At 48.4% G+C, this 21,076-nt stretch overlaps 1 pseudogene; it reads right to left on the bottom strand.

The window, feature by feature from the left end:
- Positions 1–5,765: 5,765 nt before the first annotated feature.
- LOC142442527 (DNA/RNA-binding protein KIN17 pseudogene) lies at positions 5,766–18,601 on the bottom strand (annotated as a pseudogene).
- Between the last annotated feature and the right edge of the window lie 2,475 nt (positions 18,602–21,076).

Here is a 21,076-nt window from a genome sequence, read left to right as displayed (position 1 = left end):
TGTAAACTCTTATAAAGATAGTATTTGGGATATGCATATCCCATCGATAACTAGATGGACTTTGGGCTCCTAATTAACTCTAGTCTCAGTACTGAATGGGTCTCATAATACAGCCTTGCTGGATACTCCCCTTCTTGAAGTGATCCCTGAAGATTTGACTGCATAAGCAAATGTGAAGACAGCAGATGGTGCCTGGCTATCAATTAGTATAGTGCCTGAGGTCTTAAAAGCTTGTATTCAAACAAGCGGCCATCTAGCCAGGAATCAACTTAAGTCCACATGGAAGAAGCACATCAGCATGTGTGATCCTAATGTGTTGAAAGGAAAAGGTATCAAAGCTAAATTTTTGAAGGTCACCCAGTTGTGAGAGGTTATAGAGTAATAGTGGAAACCCAAATCTGCAAAGTAGTTAGTATGGTTGCCCAACCTAGGATTGAAAATGTGTTTCCTGTTGTGGTAGCTACATAGTCTTGTGTCACCTGAAGGATATTAAGAGTGACGGAGTGGAATCTAGCTTGTTAATAAGATCACAACCTGATGATGCCTCCTTGTTGGCATGGCCTTCTCATGAGGATTCTGGAAACTTCCACGCTCTCTGTCTTGGTCTTCCTGTTGACAAGCCATGTGGAGACCTGCTGAAACCTGCTTCACTTTCCTGTTGAAGAGCCATACTTGGCTGGAAGAGCCTTGCCAGTGCTGAGATGCTTCCACCGTCATGGGATCCCCAGGGCTATGTGCCCACCGGCCTGTGATCTTCCTGTATTTGCACCATTGCCTGTGACCGCACAGATCTGAAGAAGGTTTTATGGACTCGTATTAGATTTATGAGCTAATATCGGACTTAATGGGCTTGATCTCGACTGGACCAGGATGTTTTCTTAATATGCAATTACTCTTTGAAATAAAGCGCTTTCTTAATACATATGAGTGTCCCTGGGTTTGTTTCTCTAGTCAACCTGATCTTAGACACTGAGAATTTTTTTGGTGAGTTTGTTTATTAAAGTAATTGAAGTGTTTTTACCACTGTAAAATCAAGTGAACATGGCCCGTATCAACTTGACTGATTAGAAAGTGAAAAAGAGGGAGCTATAGGAGCAAGGACCACCACCTTCCACAGTTCAGAGACCCGGGGAAAGCACTCTAGCTCAGTTCCCTGGCAAGGCTGCAGAAGCAGCAGTCAGCAAACTGATCAGTTAGTTCATGTTCCCAACCTTGACCTGTCCTCTTGTCTGTGCCCTTTGTCAAGGGTGTGTTGCAGGCTACACGCAGAAGGGGCATTTCTCAACCTGCCTTGAACAAAAGTTCTGGGCCCTGGAGTGTGTTTATGCTGCAGAGCCCTGGCCCCTCAACTTTTGTCTGTTTTTATAAGTTTTCATATTGCAGATCATGCCCTTTCAAACCTGTTTGATTTGTAAGATAAGAGCAAACTATATTATCTTACAGGTGAAGGGCTTCAGGGAGAGACTGAAGTGGTCAGAAGGTTAAGTGGCAGAAATTTGCTTTGGGGGGATGTCTGGCTTCCTCCCACCATGGAAGCCAGTGTACTCAGCACAAGGTCATGCACATTTTGTCCTGATGCTGTTCTTTCCCCGTGGCGGCAACAGAGAGTGGGCAATTTGACCTGAGTGAGGACCAATTTGTCTCCCTCCAACAGTTCAGCCACTGGAAACCTGGCCAAGACCCTGCCCTCTCCAGTAGTCTACACCACCACAATTCAAATGCATGGGTTCTTAGTCTCTCACTTTCACGTGCACTTTCACATGTGCACATGAGGAAATGGAGAATACCATGGTGTGGGTCCTGGTGCATTTTCTCTTCACTCTATATGGGGGTCTTGGCCCACGGGTAGCAAAGGTAGTGAGGTGGGGCAGCTAGCTCAGGCACCACACTGGACTGACCCCTGGGGAGAAAGAGGGGCCATCCTCCAGGGAGCAATTTCTCAGTCACACCTCCAAAGGAGGTCCTCGATCTGTGACCTGATAGGCTAAACTCCACCCATATCTTCTTAGGGGTGCCCTGTAAAAAACACTGCTTGTGATAGATTTTTTATGCTATCGGGACTGAAACCCACTTAGAAAAATTCCCTTGTCAAGTGACTGGGACACTTAGCTATAATAAGTCTCAATTGGATGGATCTGGTGGCCAGTGTGTCAATCCCTACAGACATGCAGGTTCCAGGTGTGTAGTATAAAGTTTGGTTTCTCTTTGGGTCAGACTCCTGAGTGACCACTCCCAGCAGAAGTGAGGACTCCATCCTTGAGCATCATGCTGTCTCACATGATAATCAGTGTAGGCAGTAGGCCAAAGGACAGATCACCAAACTCATTCACAGATAAGCTCCACAAGACTGCTGCAAGCAAGAGAGGAATATCGCCAAGTGGCAGGATGTAAGATCAGACAAGTCTATCAGACCGCTATGTACATTGGATGAGACCACGGAAGAGGAGATCAAAGGTAATAGCCAAGCACAAATGGAAATGCCTAGGGATACTTAATCAAAAAACCACAAGAGATTTGTACAAGGAAAACTACAGAACACTTAAGAAACCGAGTGTCCTCCACAAACGGAAGAATATCTCGTGCAAGTGGATCGGAAGACATAATATTTAAAGATGTCCGTCTTTCCCAAGGCAGTATGTTTCACGCCACCCCCCCTACAAATACCAATACTTTTCTTCAAAGAACTGGAAAAGCTGAGTACCAATTTCATATGGACAAGGGAAGCCCAGAACTAGAGAACGCCTTGAAGAAAAGTCAGAGGGCTTGCTTTCCCTGACTTTAGCACCTATTACACAGCCACAGTGGTCAAACTAGCGTGATACTGGTACAATGACACATTCTGGTCAATGGAAACTGAAAACCCAGAAATTAAATCATTAGCATACAGACAACTGATATTTGATAAGGGCCCCAAAAAAGCAAATGGAAAGTGGTGCTGGGAAAAATGGATATGAGAAAAATTAAGCAAAACCCTTGCCTCATTCCATGCAAAAATAACAAGGTGGATCACAGACCTCAAGGTAAAACCCCAAACTCTTAGGGCCATTAATGAGGGATTGGGACAAACCTAAGACTTGGCGCAGGGAATCCATACACTATCAGAATTAGGAAAGGATACAAGCGCAGGAAGCACAGATTGACAAGCGGGACACACTGTAAATAAAACACCTGTGTATGCCATGAGACTTTGCCTAGAGCAGCAAGAGCCCACAGACTGGGCAAACATCTTTAGCAATCACACATTAGACAAAAGCCTTATTACTAAAGTCTACGATACTGTGCTAGCCCACTATAAGCAAAAACCAAATAGCCCATTGAGGAGGTGGGCACAGGACCTGGAAGAGGGGGTGGTTTCACAAGGGTGGAAATCTGAATGTCCAGTAAACATGAGAAAATGTTCCTAATCATTAGCCATAAGGGAAATGCGCATTAAAGCTGAGATATGCCACTTAACACCCTCAAAGATAGCCCAATGCAAAAAAAATCAGAAAGCAACAAGTGTTGTGTGGGGGTGAGGGGGATGAGATAAGACCTCTCATCCTCTGTAGGCAGACCTGCAGGTAGGCACAGCCATTTTGGACATAGATTGGCAATACCTAAAAGAAATGGAAATCAAGTTCCCATATGGCCCAGCGATCCCTCTGCTGGAAGATATTCACGGTCAGATGTGTGCTCTACTGTTCATCACGGCACAGATCACAATCACAGAGTTGAAACAACCTAAATTTCCATTAACAGATGAACGGACTTAAAAAGCTCTGGGACAACGGAGTACTGTGCATCCCTAGAGGGGTGATGAATGCATGAAACACGTCACGTCGCATAGGAATCGTTGAAGAAAGTAACACTAAGCAAAGTAAGGCAAGCGGAAAAAGACAAGAACAACCTGAGTTCACTGAGACAAGCTTAAAAAAGCACAAGGGGGGAAAGCTACTAAATGCATACATTGCCTGGGTGAAGCCCAGGCACTCTGGCAGGGGCCACACCCAACCCGGGGATGCATATGGCAGCCAAATAAAAAGGGGAAAAGGAAAAACAAGCAAACCATGGATAGGAGGGGGAACCGGTCACTAACCTACCCACAGGGAGCGCATTGTCTGTCTCCTCAGGGGAGCGGACCAGCACTGCAGGGGACAGCACCAGCGACAAAATGCAGGGATTTTGCCTGGTCCTGCCTCGCCCCACCCCCATCCCCAAGGGGTGAAATGCAAGTGAGTGCAACAGCAGCAAGAGGAGCAGAGCCCTGAAGTCCCCTAGGAGCCCTGAAGTCCCCTAGACTTCAGACTCGAAAGGCATCTCAGACTCGATCAGAAAACACAAGGTTCAGCAGACAGACTTGGAACTATTTATAGGCCCTTTTCTCTTTTTTTTTTTCATGTCTCTATAAGATAAGCAAGATAAACAATCCCGAGGAGAAAACGATGGGACCGACAGTTTGTGGGGACAGAGGAGAAGGGAAGCTAACAAACCCAGGGACAAGGGAACAGGAGATCTCAAATCGATGGGGAGGAGGGTGTAGAAGGCCTGGTAGGGTTTGATCAAGTGCAATTTAGCTGAGTGGAATTACTGAGAGCCAAATGAAAGTCAAACGTGATAGTGGGACAGGAGGAAAGCAAAAGGGAACAGAGGAAAGAAATAAGAAACATTTATAGAGGTATAATATACATAAAAGTGTTAATATGTTAAAATATAACGATAGGGATATAGGTCTATTGACATTTGTAAAGTATCCAGGTAGCAGACAGACTTGAGCCCCTCCAGTCCTCCCTCAATGCAAGAACACTTTGTTCTAATAACCTGGTATTCTATGATGCTCACTTTCCCAACACGGTCATGGAAGTCAAAATGGGTGCATAAGCAGATGTGAAGAAAGCTGATGGTGAACAGCGATCAAAAGATAATAGCACCTGGGGTCTTAAAGTTAAACAAGTGGCCATCTAATAGGGAAGCAACAAGGCCCACATGGAAGAAGCACAGCAGCCCATGTGAACTAAAGGTGTCAACAGGATAAATTATCAGGCAACAAAAGGCCCCAAACAACCATATTGATGCGAACGAAGAGGGGTTAGGTTAGCATGGAATGCCCCAAACTCCTCCTCCCCCTGGAGACCCAAAGCCCAACTGTAGACGGTAGGCCATCCCCCTACAGAAGGGTCACAAGGAGGGGTGAGTCAACCAGGGGCAGTATAGCACCAATGAAACACACAATATTCCTCTGATTCCTTGAGGCTTCCTCACCCCCCACCATCATGACCCCAGTGTGCTGCCTTTCAGTTCTGGCTGGATCCTGGCATGTGCACTGGTACAGATCATGGCAAATGGAAGCGAAATGAGAGTAGAAATACCAGGAGGGTAGGGGAAGGTGGGAGAAAGGGGAAACTGATCACAATGATCGATGGTGTAATCCCCACCTGCCTAGGTGAAGGAATAACAGAATGTGAGCAAAGGACAGTGAAAGATAAGAAAATAATTTATCAGGGAGCCGGGAGAGTGGGGAAGGGAAGGGAAAAGGAGCCGATACCAAGGGCTCAAGTAGAAAGAAAATGATGATGGCAACATATGTACAAATGTGCTTGATACAATCGATGTATGGATTGTTATAAGAGCTGTAAGAGCCCCCAATAAAATGATTTATAAAAACAAAAACCTTTGGATCTATTTCAATGTCCATAGCATTTATCCTGTTGGGCTTAAAAAAAATCTATTGTATACAAATAGAACACCCTAACACAATTTGATGCTTTTTATTTTAATGTGTTAAATCTTCAAACTTGGCAAATTTGGACCCATTCAACTCTGCGTCCTCTGAAAGGGCCAGTTTCCATGAGGATAGTCGCTGAAACGTCTCCTCATCGGGGCATTCTAGGCTACCTTCATGTCCTCTGTCGTCACCATTGAAAACTGGAATTCGATTTCCTGGCGCTGGTATTACAGTTTCTAAACGCGTCTGGTCACGTTCCATCTTGTCCCCAGAATCGATCACCTGGCACAACAGCGGCATGTTTGTCCACGACTTCCTTTCTGATATTTTCCTCCAAGCGTGGTGGTCATAATTTTCGCCACAATTTCGGGCTGTTGCCAGTAGTCTGTGCAGACAATCCTCCTCTGTCGACTCCGTGATTTCATCCGTGCAGAAGTCGTCTTCTTCCTCTATGCTCTGGGCTGAGCTGCGCCATGGGAAGGGTCTTTCCGCTTCCAGGGGGCTGTACGGCTCTCCCTCTGCCTTCCACGCACGTGGCCCCGGGCCCCTTGGTTTGGGTGATATTGCTTCTCCCGAAAGACATGCTCCTTTCTTCAAAAGGAATGCAACTTTCTCTTCGTTTTCCCTGCTCAGTGCTGTGAAACCAGGGCGCCCTGGACTTTTCCTTCTAGCCTCTTCTCGCTGTTCTTCAATCCACTTGGCAGTCGCTTCTTCATCTCTAGTCCCACTTGCCGGCGGATGGTTTCAGGGTCCCTGTCTATGCACCGAATATGCCAACCCTTTGGTGTTTCATCCGCATGGCACAAGGCCTCTGCCTGGCCACACGGTGAAATCAGTTTCCCACTCCGTAGCATTCGTGTGGATGAGCTCCCGATGACTGATGTATTCATTATAGACGACGTTGTTGTGGACCCTCTGGGTGCCAAAGCACCTCCTGAGAAGTTCCAGAAAGCCACTTCGAAACGCCTCTGAAAAGTCCTCCACGCATTGCTGAGGGTTTTCTGCCGCCTGCAACAGTTGTCTGTGATGAGCCTGGGACACGCAGTGACGCTTGAAGCCATTCTCACCTCGGCACTGCTTCTGGTACATGTGGCAGTACCAGGGAAGCTTCTGACGTCCCTTGATCCTGTTGGCAACCGCCTGGGGGTAAGGCCATCTGCTTTCCCCACGGTGGAGCCCACTGGAGATTCTATGGAGAACTTCTGAGGCCCAGGTCCCAGTCAACACCAAGGAGAACCATCAGCCTTGCGCTGCAGAATGAATACCCACTGCTTGTGGTCATCCTGTTTATATGTAACTGTGATAGCTAGGAGTTAATGCCAACTAGGCACACTGGACTAGGTGGAGTTCAACCTATCAATCAAGTCCCACCCTGAGGGCACCACCTCTGGGAAACTCGGCACTTGGAAGAGTGGATCCCGCATGATCTCAACGGTTGCAACCACAGGCCTGGAAAACCTGTACTAAGAGGAAGATCTCCATATTAAGGTGACCAGATGTGGGCAGTCTCGATTTTTAACAAGTTTTCCCGTGACCCGCGTCGTTTTTTAAAAGTCCCCATTTTTGGAAAGAATGCACAAGCTGGGTTTATGGTTTCCGGCTGCCATGTGGCTATTTCGCCAGGATATGAGTTTTGTCAATGGTGTCCCGCTTTACCAATGTTGAAATCTGGTCACCTTACCATAATTCCAACGTAGACATGTCCTCAAAATACATACTTTCCAGGCTGAAAAGAGCCCCCACTATCACCCTCCATAAAGTTGCTACCATAAAAGATGTCTCCTATTTGCCCTTGGCTGTTCACTATGCGCCCGGAGGTTATCTGTAGTCTCCTGATGGGAATCAGAGCTTGTTCGCCTGGGAAGGGCTCACAGGCAAAGTTGGGTCACTTGACTCATTCTGTCACCTGTTGAACAGTTGGTAAGTCCCATGATTCCACATAATTGAAAAATATATTCGCTCTTTGATCTTGCACCAGTCACCCCCACAGCCAAGAAGAGGCCTGCCTAGGTTTCAGGGACTTCAGCTCCTGCTAGCCCACTGGAAGTCGAGATGCCCCTCAGAAAGCTCTGCCTGTGGCCTGGACCCCTCTGCTGTGGGCCCCTTAGTTCCGATCCTGCCCCCATGGCCTCTCAATGACCACATAAGCCATCAGCACGAGCACCCCCAGCCTGTCGCCTCCATTTAGCCAGTCACTCCAGGAGAGGACTACTGAGATCCCACCATCTCCCACGATCCCTCAGCAGCCGATCCAACAGAGAATTACGGATTCTGGCTTGGATGAGCCCCGGAACTTCCTCACTGAGCCAAGGGCTGCTGCACCTGTACTGTGACAAGATGAGTTTTGAGACCAGGCCGCCCCAATGTGAACTGATTGACAAGATCCTCCAAGGTTGTGCAGCTCAATACTGCCAATCAATGGTGGATCTGAGACATCTCCTTCTCTTGGAAGTAGCTGTCATTTCTGGGATTCCCAGGCAGAGGCACAGGACCAGGAGAACCTCCTTGTCCTATTCACCTCTCAGTTCCTGCGACTGCACCAGCTCAAACAACTCTATCTGGAATCTGTCTTCCTGGAAGGCCACCTGGACTGTGTGCTCTGGAATCTGCAGGCCTCCTGGAAGCCCTCTGGCTCACCGACTCCCAGCTCACCTGCATCCTGCCTGACCTGGGACATGGCACCCAACTCCTCAAATTCAGCTTCTCTGGGAAGCCAGTTTCCATAGCTATTCTGGAGAGAGTGCTGAGGGACTCAGTCCCACTCTGCAGGTTCCTCTTCCTGGAGGTTGCAGTCCCTGATGAGTGTTATCTGGGCAACCCACCTACTCTCCACCAGAGGAGTCTTGATGTGTATATGGACAGGCTCAGGCTCTTACTAAACACGTTAGGCCACTGTCCCAGCTTCCTGACCACCCACCATGACCTCAATTTTGTGTATGACTCAGTTGCCTTCACTCCGGGCCAGGACTACTGATGACAGCGGACGAGGTTTGACATTTGCTGGGGTGTGTTGGGAATCCTGTCCCCTGAATGTGCTAAACACCCCATCTGTGAATGTACGTCTAGCCCCCTTCACTGTGAGTGAATAGAGGACTGGAAGTGCAAGTCACCTACGTGTGGTATTTCTTTAACAGCAGCACTAGAGAACTAAGACTGCCACTTACAGTTGGTGATAGGAACACCTCACATTTGGGTGCCTCAGTCCCTTATCTGTTCAACGGGTAGATGGGCAGCATCCTCCTCATAGGCTTGCCGTCGTCCTTAGATGCGTTCACGCAGTGAATAATGCATTGCACAAGTCCATGTCTATACAGCTCCAACATTTGTACCTATTTGCGAAAATATATTAAATAATTTCTTACTTGGGAGATTGCAAGGGGACAACACCCCGAAACACAAACATTGGTAATGCTGCTCAGGCACTAACTAATTCCTTAGAGCCGCTCCCTGTGGAGTCACTGTGATAGAGTGCCCCAGACGTGCTGTGAGACTGCAAGCTACTTCAACACAATGTCAATGCCAGCGCGGTCTTCCGTGGGGAAATGGTTCCGCAGAGCTTCTAGACTTACGAATGGACTACAAAATGAAGCCAGCTTTCTCTCTGCTTCTGGGGGATTCAGAATGAATCAAGTGCAATAGCATTCATATATCTTTGGATTTCTTGACTGCTGGTTCCATGACTATCACTTGTGGATCCAAACAAGTCAAATCCTTGAAAATGTCAACCTTTTCCTGACTTACCGTGTGTCAGGGCCAGTGGTGAGGATTTGGGTCATCTTCACATTGAGTGCTAATTCAGTGTGGCTACAATCCTCGCTCTGCATCAGCAAGTGCTTCCAGTCCTCAAATCAGGTGTCCTGGTGGGTTAGTGGTTACACGGTCTGCTGAGGTCTGTACGGTCCACAGTTCAGTACCACCAACAGCGCATCCAGAGACGCTGGGGTTTCTACTCTTAGTCAAACCCACAGGGCGTACCTACAGGTCAGCAGGGCCTGGATGGCAGTGGGATTCAGCAAACAAAGTTGTGTCGTCTGCATACCTCAGGTTGTTAATGAACCTTCCCCCACTCTCCTTCAGCTTCTCTGACGATTTGCTCAGCATACAAACAAGGATGGTGAGAGGACACAACCCTGACACACAGCTTTCCTGACTGTGCGTCATGCAGTGCTCTGTTCTTTACGCGGCTGCTTCTGGAACCGTGCACAAGATCCAAATGAGCCCAATGAAGTGCTCCAAAGTTCCCACTTTGGAATTCTCACTTTGGACATGTTGTCAGGAGAGACTAGCCCCTGCAGAAGGATCCTGTACTCGATAAAGGCGAGGGGTGGAAAAAAGAGGAAGTCCCTTGACAAGATGGATGGACACAGTGGCTGCAACAAGAGGCTCAGACAGGAGAGTAACTGAGGATGGCACAGGGCCGGATAGGGCTTCCTTCTGTTGTGCACTGGGTTGCCCTGAGTCAGACTCGATTTGACGGCACCAACACCACCAACATTCCACCAAATCTTCCCGGGAGCGCTTGGCTGCTCCGAGCAGATCCCATCAGGGAGTTGATTACATTTGTCAGGTCCCGTCAAGGGGGAGGCCTCAGCCGTCACATGGTTGAGACTCCTGACCTAGCCACGGTCACACACAACCTCACGATCACACCGAGTTTGCTGTGCGTTTTCTCTCATTCATGTGGTTCAGGTGAGTTAGTGGTGTGCTTCCCTGGAAGATTTGATTTCAAACGTCTGCTCTGTGTTAATTGTTAAGTCACTATTATCACGTGCACTTGTTCGCGATACTGTGCCCATGCCCCCAGGGAAGTCAGTTTAGGGCAATTCTGCCCTCTTAGTTTGCTCAGTAGGATGGGTTTCACGCCACCTCTCAGTCACAGCTGTGTGGCTTTACAAATACCTTCCCATTCTTGGCCTCCGAGAGCCCGTCTGCCCTGTGCTGAGACTCGATGGACTTGTCTGCAAGAGCCGTGACACAGCTTAGCTACTCTTTTAGCCTAAGCTGACAGATCCAAAGTTCTTCGCTGGTATTTTCCAAATGGGGTTCCATTGTGTGAATATGGGTTCACCTGTCAGTTCACTTAGTGTCGTTTTGTTCTGGTGGGTGTTTAAATTTACAGTGAAAATCCAAGTGAGTGGCCTTACAAGCCCTGCCAAGTAAAACTGTTCTTTGTGCTGATCCCTGTGGCGCCTCCTGAGGGATTTCCAGCTCATTAAATGACAGTGTCATTTCTCTTTCACTCGGCTCCACGGCTCAGCCCTGGATTTAGACTGTGAAGCTGTGACTGCACAGGTCTGAGTACTGAGACACCCTCTGCTCATCCGTAAATCCAAGGACGCCTGACTGTGCCTGCCCTTCCCCAAGGTCAAGGGACTGCTGCAAACGTTGGTGCCAGAGGCCGTGGTTCATTTATTCTTTTTAAATCATGTCCCTAAGCTTGCTCTCTTCTTGGGATTGCTCTGACTTCGTTTGTTTGCTATGGAATTTGGAGCAGTCTTGGGTAGCTTCTGATAAAGCCCACCTGTTTCTATGGGAGGCGACTTGAAAGAGAAACACCCACCTGTAGGTAAGCTGCAGGGAAGGGAGATTCACAGAGGTACGCGGAGAAAGAAATTCAGCCTCCTCTGGTAGGGTGGAGAGACACGGAGAGATTGAAACTGCAAAAGCGAGCAACGGGAAGGTGGTCTGAGAGGCTGTGTGGAGGGATGGAATGAATGCAACCAAAGGCTGAGTCTGTGAGGCGCACTCTGTAGAAGGAGTGTCATGGAAATTGTGCAGCGGTGGAAAAGTGATCCTATGTTTGCAGAGCAGAGTAATCCATTTAGCTGGTATAGGGCAGATCGGGTCGTTTAAACAAATATTTTCTCTGTATCAATGTTAAAATATGTGTGTTTATATCCCCATCAGAAGATCTGATCATTTGAGTGAAAGACACCCACCTGGAAGTGTATTTCAAACTAGCTGCTGCGTCAACTTCCCAGAAACAATGACAATTTTCAGGGCTGTCCAGCCTGCATGGCGTTTTCATCCCTATGTTGCTGGGAAGAAGCTCACATTTCTTTTATACCATTCAACATTAGGCCTACATGCTCCTCAGGAGAGAGATGTCCAGTCTCAGACGCCCACACGGGAAGCTTTGCTTTGTCCTAAGAGCCGCGATGAGTCGGAATCCACTGGATGGCTCTGAGATCCAAGATCTGATCGTGACCATGAGGCTTATTCAAATTCAACTTGACCTCTAAGAGTTAGACTATGTCTTGTCTAAGAAGTCCTTATTACCTAGAACAAGTTGTTTTCATATGATGTTAAAGGGAAAAAAATGTTTTGTTATTTCAAATAACTTAATTCTGACAAATCCAATCCCTGTCATTTCCAGACTCACACACCAGGTGGCAGTGTTCAGTCACAACAAAAACTCTGAGTTCTCTGGAGCAGGGAAACCAGTGACGCGTCTATGTGTGTGCATATAGAAAGATTTACGCCAATAAGTGGCTTACTCATCCTTGTAGACATAGGTCAGTCCAGTCTGCTTCAAGTTAGGAATCTCCTGACTCTGGTAGCTGATGAACTGCAGGCAGGAGGAGGATGAAACAGACTGAAGGGGAATACAGGGTGGAGGAGGCAGAGGCAATATAAACCCAAAGTTGGGCCTTTGAATCCGGTGCCAAATGCAGCCTTGCTCACATCAGTTCCTGGGATGGCAGGGGACTCAACAGGAGGTCGAGGCAAGATCTGGCTCCAGCAGCAGGAGAAGGGTCAGAGAGGATTCAACTCTGGTCAGTCCCTAAGGCAGTGTAGCTGTGACCTGATGGATTGATTAGGCTCTGCCCCGACCCTTACCCAGGAACCGATAGGATGGCAGTCCCCAGTTCATTGACAATTGATCCGTGTGGGGCGATGGCTGTGGAGTTAGAATGCATAAAGGAGGAACGGCATGGGAAGCGCAGAATGCCGCTCAGCCTTCTTAAACGGCAAACCGTTTCTCTGTTACAATGGCTTCCGGCACACCGGTGAGACGCAACAGCCCCGAGACACGTCAGCTCTGCAAACTTCTGCCTTCCTCTGCTTGCTCTAGCCCAGGGCAGAAGCCTGCCTCTTCCTCGTTAGCGTGGTTTTATAACCTTATAAGGATGAGTCTGTGTGTGGGTCAGTTGGTAGCTCCGGCTCCCTCACGCTCCTGTAAGCCGGACCTGTTCCCACATTTTGGTGCCCAAACAGGGACCCCGCAGCACATTCGAGGCCAGGTGAGCGGACCTCTAGCGATGGGTAATATTCCCTCTCATATGCAGCAGACTGAGCTACATGTACTGAAAGCAGGCACGTGAAGGTGTCTGAGAAACACGTTAAGGCATTCCATGAACAAGTTTTAGAACTTTGTCCCTGGCTCCTGGCGGGGCAGGTGTGAGATGAACACACCTGGGAGAGAATCATTGAAGTAGCTCAACTTACAAGAAAGTCAGGGGTTGGTACTGCCAGTAACCTTTATTTTCCAATTGCTGCTGCCATTTTGGGATGTCTTCACCATTCAGCCATCCCGGCCTGGGTTCTCATTGGCGAGCCCCAGCCTCAGGCGGAGGCCCCTCCAGACCCAGCCGAGTCGGCAGATTTAATAACCTTGCCTTTATCCCCTGATGTCCAATCCTGCCTTCCAAAGCCTTTACTTTCCCCGGCCCACTCCACTTCTCAGGGTGCTCTGCCTAAGACAAAGCCTTTGTGTCCATCATTACCAACTGAGGCCTGGCATGCATTAGAGGCCGCTGCGTCTGATCCTCTGGCCTCCAGGCCTCCGTCCACAGTAGTTGGGTTGCCGCAGCCCATCCCCCAGCAGACTATGGAAACCCCTCGGGGAAGGAGTCTCCGGACTCCCCCACCTCTCCAAAGATCGCCATCTTTTGGGCAATCCGGTGGGAATTTCCCCCTACCCCCACAGTTGTTCCGTTACCCTGCCCCTCAGGCAGGTTAGCAACCCCAACAGCTTAGAAACTTTGAATACAATGAGAAAAGCTGTGATAGCAAACAGCCTCCATTGTAACTCAAATGTTTGAGTGCATGCCACGGCACTAAATACCCCACAGATGGGAGGCGCATCATGCTACTGTCTGCAGTGGACATCTGCCTTTTGACAGGGCAGCATATCCCAGGGAAACAATCAATATCCCTCCAGGCTCTCACCAAGGCAAGGGCAATGACGCGTCTCCAGTAGCCCCAATGCAGGCCCCCACAATAGTTCGATCAAGGTCACCTTTGTGCTCTGCACGCAGTTTCAAAAGGGACAGAGGGAGCGGAAGTCTGCATTTGGGGCACTCCTGCAGAAACCGCCGGAGAGTTTTGCTGATTTTGTCTGGCAGACGCGGGAAACAGACACGGTGTTCAGCACATGGGGCTGCAGCGGCGCTGGTAAAGGAGCTGGTTTGGGAAGGTGCTACAGCCGAGGCGAGGCGAGCTGTTGCCTTGGTGCGTGCTGGCAGTTGGGAAGAGTGGATGGGCGCCACTCGCCACTTGGGCGCTATTTGTCATAACGCTGAGGCGCTTGCTGTCCACCTGAATGTGAAAGGAATCGAGAGCAATGGTACAAGGTGTTGGGAATGTGGAGGACAGGGACACAGGGCTCCACAGTGCTCCCCCAGAAAGGGAAATCAAGGCAAGGAAGGAGACCCCCTGGGTCTGCCCCAAATGTGAAAAAAAGGTTTTCACTGGGCCAAGGATGGCAGCTCGAAGACTGATAGCAAAGGGCAGCCTTGAAACTCCCAGCAGGGCGACCCCAGCCCCGCAAAGAAGGGGGCTTCCAAAAATCCTGTGGCCCATCATGTACCCGTGACTCATGACATAGGTGGAGGTGGGAAACAAAGATTTCTCCCAAATCGGCTCCCCCAAATATATGAGACTTAGGACGCTGCTTGCAGCTAATGATAAATGATTGTCAAGCACCTCCCTGCAGGCAGCCAGTTGCCAGACTAAGGTAGGGGCCCCGCTGGTAAGGACAATGGGCTACTCCCTAAAGGCTTGCGACCGACCATTAGCTTAGTCCCTGTAAGTGGGGTTTATACTAAGGTGACCAGATTTTAACATTGGCAAAGCGGGACACCATTGATAAAACTCATATCCTGGCAAAATAGCCACATGGCAGCCGAAAACCGTATACCCTAGCTTGTGCATTCTTTTAAAAAACTGGGACTTTTTAAAACGCCACAGGACATGGGACAAATTGTTAAAAATCGGGATGTCTGGTTACCTTAGTTTATACTCTACTGATAATGGTTTCTATGGAGATCCAAAAAACAGGTCTAACCGGCTCAGTGACATCCAAAGTTAGGCTGCCATCTGAATCTAGGATCTGCCCATCTTGTCACATGTATACCCCTAATCCCTCCTCTTCCTATTGCATGTATATCCCTAGACTGTCCCCCTCTCATTGCTGTATAACCTGTAGTGTAACCCCTTCCTATGACGTATGTCTTTACGTGTAATTAGTGGGCTTGCACCCTCCCCTACCCAGAGGCCTGGGTAAGAAATAAAGAGCTTTTTCTCAGGCTCCCCTCTTGGCCTCTCGTCTTTGGTTCCCCCTCTCCTCTCCCATCCTCGCTCCCCTGTTCCCTTTCCCCTTGGCTTCCTTCCCCACCCCCTCCACGTGGACCACCAAGTGGGGCTGAGGTGAGCATGCTACCATGAAATGTGTCCGACTCGATTATTTCTCTCTTGCTTTCTGTCGATTATTTCTCTCTTGCTTCATTATAATCTGTCTATATATTAACCGTACAATTGTACCTATCGCACCTGTGAGTAGTTGTGGGGGATGCCCCCCAACAGATGGAAAGCCTTAAAGGGGATAGTTAATACCAGAGCACAAGTTACTTGCATCCGGAAGGAAGCTTCCCATTTATGGGATCTTTCTGCAGGACCCCGTGTTAGAGGAGAGGGCGGTCAGATTACTTCTTGGCAAGTCACCCATCTCCTCAGTTGGACAGACGAGGAAGGCCATCCAGGGCATTTCACGCCCCTAGTTCTGGAAAATCCCCCTAACAATTTGTGGAGTCATGATGTGCTGCACCACATACATGGGTGTCCAGCTACCGACAGATCATCACCCGCAGTTCTAATGGCTACTTCCCCAAAGGAGCTCTCGTTTCCTATAAAGCTCTCATGGAGTTCCAAAAATCCCATTTGACTCATGAAAAGCAAGCAATGTTACATCAGTTGGTCCAGGAGCAGTTACCCAAAGGCCATGGAGAACCATCAGTTAGCCCCTGGAATCCTCCTGCTTTTGTTATCAAGAAGAAATTGGACAAGTTTCGGGTTTTGCATGATTTGCGTGCTACCAGATCTTCCTGCCTTACCTATGAATTTATACATAATTACAATTGACATACAAGACTGTTTTCTCTATACCGTTACTCAACCAGGAGAAGGAGAAATTTGCATTTTCTATCCCTTCTGTTAATTGTGCTGCACCCACGAGCAGATCTCAGTGGGAACCTTTGCCCCTGGTATGAAAAAGAGCCCGACTCTGTCAGCTCTATGTCTGGCAGGCATTGTCGGATTCCTCTCAATGTCACCTCATCCACTCTATGGGTGACATTTTATAGGGCATGAAAATCCTGTTGCCTTACAGGTCTTATTAGAAAACATTATAATGGGATTAAATTCTCAAGGACTTTGTATTGCGGCGGAAAAAATTCAAATACAGGAGCCTTATTTCTTGGACACAACTTAACCACTGTACTAGTAAAGCCTCAAAAGCTCCGTTTGTCTTACCTTCTGCCCCTACTTTGGCGTCTGTGCAGCATTTCTTGGGCAACACACCATGGATGCGCCCGTCTTTACGTGTTACCACCCAGCAACTTGCAACTTTTATTTTCCCTGCTTAAAGGCCCTGAATGACCAGAGAACATATTAACATTTCTCCAGAAGCCTGAGAGGCCCCGCAAATAGTTAATCAGACCTTGAATGAGGCGGTGCTCTTTGGTTACCGACCTGGGGTGGTTTTATTAGCCTTGGTGCTGCCAACTACAGGATTCCCCATGGGGCCCCTTTTCAGGAAAGAACAGGAGTGGTGTATTGGGTCCGTATGGCCTACTCCACCTCCCCCACCATGGCCCCTTTTTTGGACAATGTTTGTATGACAATAAAAGTATTAAATACAACAAAGTATCTCCTTGGCGAGGAGGCTGATGCGCTGCTCCCGCTATCCAAGGATTTGGTTACTTGGGCATTTGAGGCGTCCCCTTTGGCTCAACTGGTGTGGTCTACCTATCGGGCGGATTGATAATCATTACGCCAAGCACAGAATTTTACCCACCCTTCCTTGTTTCTCAATTGAACACAAACGAATGTTGGCAACTAACCCTATCCCACACGCAGCATTGGCAGTCACTGCTTCTTCAATATCTCACTGGTCATACAATGAAAACCCAAGAAAACCCGACGTTGTGCACACGTCTGCGCTCGGTGGCTCTGCAGCATGCCGAGTGATTGGCGCTTTTGCGCGACTATCGTACCCCGTCAGTGTTTTCCCGGCAGCCAGTATGCAGCCAGTGTTCTTCTCCGTCCGCTGGCTGTCATTAGCCTCTCCCGGTGCTCTCCACGCCACGATGGCCTCCATGCAATTGTTGGCACAGAGAGATCGCCCTGTGGATGTGCAGCGTATTCGCCCCCATCAAACGCGGCCGGGCCCGTAGCCGTGGGCAGTCAGCAGATGGATGCGCCAGTGGGTGGCCACGCCTGAGAGTGAGCTCACTGTATGCACACTCAGGTCCACAATTCGGCTGAGCCCTTGTGTCGTCTATTCCCAGAGTTACCTCAGGCGACATGTAAACATATGGTTGGTACTCGTTCTGCTGGGAGACTGTCACTCCCGTTGGGCCCCTCCAACCCTTAGGCACGAATCCCGTGGCCTCCGCCCTCACACAGATGGATGTAACATATTCCCCGATTTGGTCATTTAAAATTTGCACGTTATTACAGATACGTTTTCTTCATGTATTTTTGCTACGGCCTTGTCTGAAGAAAGTACAGCTGTAGTAATTTGTGCCCTCAAAGCTGCCATGCTCGTGATGGGCGTGCCCCGTGCTATAAAAGCTGATAATGGGCCGGCTTACGCCAGCTCCGCTCTTGCTGCATTTTGCTCTTCTTGGACCCTTTCTCATACTGCAGGAATTCCGGATTATCCACAAGGACAAGGTATTGTTGAGCGTGTTCATGCAGCTCTTAAAAAACAATTGGAAATGGGGTCCACATAGGGGGGGGGGGGAAAGACCACAGGAGAAGTTAACAGAGACATTATTTACATTGAATTTTTAAAAATGTAACAAACAAGACCTTTCCCCAAGCTGACAAGTATTGGGGCTGAACGTTGCCACGAACAACTCCGTTCCCTTTGGGCAAATGGAAGGATCAGGCGACCAATCCATGGAAGGGCCCTGATCCCATGCTTACCCAAGGGAGAGGTTTTGCTTGTCTTTCCAGAAGGAGCAGGAAAGCCCATTTGGGTGCCTGGCCGGCAGATGCAACACCACACAGATGGATCCTCTGCACACGGCAAAGGAGAACCTGCGGCTGAGTGAGGATGAGCCTGGCAAAGGAGGTTCCACAGTCAACAGACCCCCGAAAAACCAGGAGGGGAGCCGCAGCGTCCATCCAGACGACCTCGCCGCAGATGCCGTAGCCAGAAACCGCCAATGACGGGGGCGCTACAGGCCCTAGTGACTCAAGCTCAAGCAAGGTCTCTGAGGGACAGCAGACAGGACCATCTACCTTATTCTTGGTAATGTGTGCCATTATTACTTCCAGTTCACAAGTTCACGCCTCACCCCTCCGATGGGCGGTAGTACGATGGCCCCCAGTTCTTGTGTCACTTACCTGCGGGTCCAGGCTACCGGTGACCTTTTCTACCAAGGGCACCATGTTTGCCCCTTTGAACAACAGTTACTGGACATCCTCTGCAGGTGTGTTTCCTTGGTCAAGCGACTCAGCTGGCTTTGTCTATGGGGTTCCAACTTAAATGTGTCTGATTGCCCTGGGCAATTTGTTGTGCTCGGTGATGTACACACAGGCAATTTTGCCCCTCGTGGAAAAGATTGGTGCAGCCAGTGAATGGAACAATGGCGGCATCAATGGAACTTTTCCCGTTTCCCAAGGACTGGTTTAACAGAACTGTCATCAAAGAATAGCAAAACCAGACATTGTGTACTTTGGTGAAGGCTGGGTTTTCGTGACCGCCCGCAGTGTCAGGGATGTTAGTCTACTTCTCCCCACCAGGTGGGCCCATACATGCATTTGTGGGGCCCTTTTTTGGTGTTTTAATCATACCACCCACCTACCCCTAGGCCTCCTGCTTTAAGCAGCCGCAATCTAGCTGACCAAGACGCTGGTTTATTGTGCCAACCTGGTTAAAAAACACATATGGGGTTAATTGAAGGGCAGAGGGATAAATGGTTCAGCAAGTCTTGCCTGTCTAATTCTTGAGTCTCTTGCTTTCTGATGGTTGGACCAGGGTGCAGCTGCCTTAGCCAGTTCCCTGCTTCAGCTGGCAAGGCTCACTTCCTGAAAGACATCCCTGAGGAGAAGCCACATGGACCTACTCTGATGCAGCCCTGGGTGCTGGAGCAGCCACGTGGAGACCCCTGCCAGCGCTGAGATGCTTACACATTCACTGACTTGGCTTCCCTCCTGCAGTCTTACATGATTGTGTCTTTTTTGTGAGAGGGGGGAGTGTTGAAGGCTATTAAGAGACAACCTTAAACGGCTGAGAAGTCTCATGACCTATGTGTCAGTGTTTGCCAATTTCTTCTGCAGCTTTCTTTATGTTTTGAACAGACTGTTAAGAACAAGAGCAAGGAAGTATGCAAGGTCTGGGAAAACAAATTGTTTCATTTTCTCTTTATGCCTGGCTTGGCGAAAGATAGAGTTGCTTATGTGTATCAAATGTGCTTGCTTAACAATGAGATAATTATAACCCCGGGTTGTTTCTGCATGGATAAAAGGAGTATGTGGAATAAACTGGGGGCTTCAGTATTCACTGTTGCCCTCCCAATGCATGCTTTCTGTCTCTTTTCTTCTTTAATCCTCACTCCCCCAACATTCCAAGGAGCTTAACTCCCCAGACCAAGGTTGTACAAACCCCTGTCCCAGCACTCCAGGGAGCAGGTTGGCAAACAACAAAGTCACTTTCCAGGGATCACATCCTGACTCAAGGTCCTGCAGCTGCAAGCAAAAAATCTCCCTTGTCAGCATACACCTCCCTAGCTTGAGCCCTAGATGTCTCCCACTGCCTCGCCCACAAGCTGCGATTTCCCTGACCTAACTTGTTGGGTCTTGGACCCCGCCCGGGAGCTCAAGATGCTCCTGTCCCTTTCTCTGCTCTTCCTCCCCCCCCCCCCCCGCCCCCCAGCTCTTTCCCTGCCCTAATAAAGCTGCTCTTAACCTCACATTCTTTGACTCAATCTTATCTCCCTTCAGTGTCTTAGTGGTGACCTCTCAGGTACAAGTGTTTTGAAAAAGGAAATTATTTTGAAAAAATGGTTCGGGTTTAAAAGACCACTGAAGATTTTTGGCCCAATGTCTCATACTTTGGATACCCTTATGTAAAACCTCCATTTTCCCACATACCCTTAGCATGGTCAGAACTTCCCTTTTTTCGATGAATTATTCATTACTTAATTGTACAATTGGTTCTTGTTGGAATCCTCGTTATAGCTCAGTAGGGGCCCTGGTTTGTTTTTCCATCATTGTTACGGTCTCTGTGAATGGTACTGAAGGATGGCAAGGAGATTTAAAGGTAAGACAAACGTATTCTTTAATGCATCGTGATAAAAGAGATCTTGAACTTTTGGGAGTAGTTGCAGTCATAACTTTAGCTGTAGCAGCAGTCAACCACAACCACCGCGGTTGTGACTTTCCAGCAGTCGATACCAAACCGCACATTTGTTAATTTATCTAGTAGTACGGCCCAAGTTTTGTCCACTCAGTATCATGTAAATATTGTTACAAGCAGGCTTAACTTCACCACAGCATCAAATTTGGCTTGTTTCTGAAGACATGGATGATTTATGGCAGTTACTACATGTGCCCTGTGACCCACGGTCTTCGGCTCTGTTTAACCCAATACCAGACTCATTTACATTCAACACGGGCCTTCTCATCCAACAGCAGCAGTCACACCCAACGTGGAATCAAACTTGTATCGGTCTTTTTCAGCAAATGTCTGAGGAACGTGTTTGTGTAAATCAAACAAGAGTGGATATTTTTAAATATAGAAAATACCTTGAATTCCTTTTTTTTTGGTGTGCAAAATAAGTTGTTGTCGTGGCTTTCTCCCAGTAGTCTTATTATATATTTAGGTTTTGCAATTTGCTTAAATTTTTGTATATTACTGTGGAA

This window comes from Tenrec ecaudatus, chromosome 3, assembly GCF_050624435.1.
Source record: "Tenrec ecaudatus isolate mTenEca1 chromosome 3, mTenEca1.hap1, whole genome shotgun sequence".
NCBI lineage: Eukaryota > Metazoa > Chordata > Mammalia > Afrosoricida > Tenrecidae > Tenrec > Tenrec ecaudatus.
This window is presented reverse-complemented; position numbering and strand designations above follow the sequence as displayed.